This window comes from Setaria italica, chromosome VII (assembly GCF_000263155.2).
Source record: "Setaria italica strain Yugu1 chromosome VII, Setaria_italica_v2.0, whole genome shotgun sequence".
NCBI lineage: Eukaryota > Viridiplantae > Streptophyta > Magnoliopsida > Poales > Poaceae > Setaria > Setaria italica.
In genome coordinates, this window is record NC_028456.1 from 33542927 (window position 1) to 33544745 (window position 1819).

The window sequence follows — 1819 nt, forward strand, 5'->3', positions numbered from 1 at the left end:
GATTTGGAGTTTGCCATTGAGGCCCTCTCCTGGCAGATTGATTCCCTAAGTTCCCGCTCGTGCTTATCATTCATTTCTATATCAGGAATTTCAAAATTGAAATTGAATGCAAAGGGAATCCCGAGAATTCTCCAAGTAGTTTAGTCAAACCCAAGAACGTCAACATAACCAAAAGCACCTATGAGGTATATACCAATCAAAAAGTTTGAAGAAGCAGAGTGTAAAAGCACAAAATGGGCACAAAGGAATTTCAAATAATCTTTGAAATTTAGTAAGATTTAAGAATTTCAGATCCTCTAAAATAAGTAATTTAACATATTTTTTTAACTGAGATTAAAATTTGCTGAACAAATTTATGGACCTGGTTGAGCCTAAGTCATACTTCAGGGATAGAATTGGCTATTCTCTCTTAGAAAAGAAACTAAAGAGAAGCAGCTGAGCTGACACCAAAACCAGCAAAGTTGCGTAGAATTTTTCAGATTAAAAAATGTGTACAGTTTGTGGCCAGCCTACGTGTAAAAGTCTGAGAGGCGTAGTCAGCTAGCTCGTGAGCTCGTCAAATATTGTTCCTCCAGCTGATGCATGGATGGATGCTGGAAAATGTTGCTGTGCGCCGGTGCCTAACGCTAGATGCCTGGTCTGCACTCCACCTTCAAGGCACGGTGATTCTGCCATGGATTCAACATGCTTTCCTTCGCCGCACAGCAAGCAACGTCCGGTACGTCTTATAAGTGAAGCAGGCTGCAGTCTCGTCGTCGAGATGCTGGCCGCGGGCCGCCGCCGGTGTCACGTCGTGGCTGGGCTTGACATTTCTCCTCGCCGTTTCATTGTCCTCCAGGACGGATGCGGATGGGTCTTGGAACTGGGAACGGCGGCGCCTCTACGAGCTGGGGCGACCATGTCCGTGGAGCACCGCGCCGCGCCGGCGGCGGCGTCGGGCGGCAGGCACTATACTGCGTCAACATCTACGTGAACAACAACGTGCAGGGGGTCACCAACTCCGTGCTGCTCGGGAGCAAGTTGCTGATGAGAGACCCCAGGGCACGCGTCACGAGCCACTGCCGGCCGCGGCGAGGTGGCCGCCGCCGCGTGGTGAAGACGAACGAAATAGGGATCGGCTCCGTCGTGCTTCTTTGCGTAGCAGCTGCTGCCGCTGCTACGTGCTGTTGTACATCGGAGCAGAGCAGACTACTGAGCAGCGGCATGCTTCTGATGATGATGATGATACCGTCGCCGTCTCCTCTGATCTTGAGCAATGGCGCGTGACCAGCGTAGCTCGACGAGCCGCCGCCGAAACAACACACAGTGACACAGCAACAAGGGCGCCGTGCCTCCCTCGCCGCTCGCCGCACCTGCGCACCAACTGAACGAATGCGTTTGGCTTTTTAGCTGCGACGATTGCTGGCCTGGAAGACGAGTCGCTTTGGCCGCAGGCGGCAACAGCACCATCGATGTCGGCCGCCGGGAGCAAGGATATATGGAGGCGAGTAGCGTCGGAAACGCGGCGGCGGCGTGGCGAGTGGAGGCACGAAGCTTAAGGCGGCGGTCGTGGTCCCGTGAGGTTGGGGGGTGGACGCTCTGTCTTCTACAATATTGCGCGACGGGTCTGCAGACATTGGTGTAGGACACGCTCTGCTCCGGATCCCGACTATGTCCACCATTACCAGTGTTCTGTACGATCATCTGAAGTAATCGTGCCTGTTCTGCCGCGAAGTTCATAACGCTGGCTATAGCATCTGGCTCGTGAGTGCTCTTGGTAAATTCTCCTCCTGACTTCTCGAACCTGACGCTCGTGGGCCTCTGGGATCCGTCATGCTGC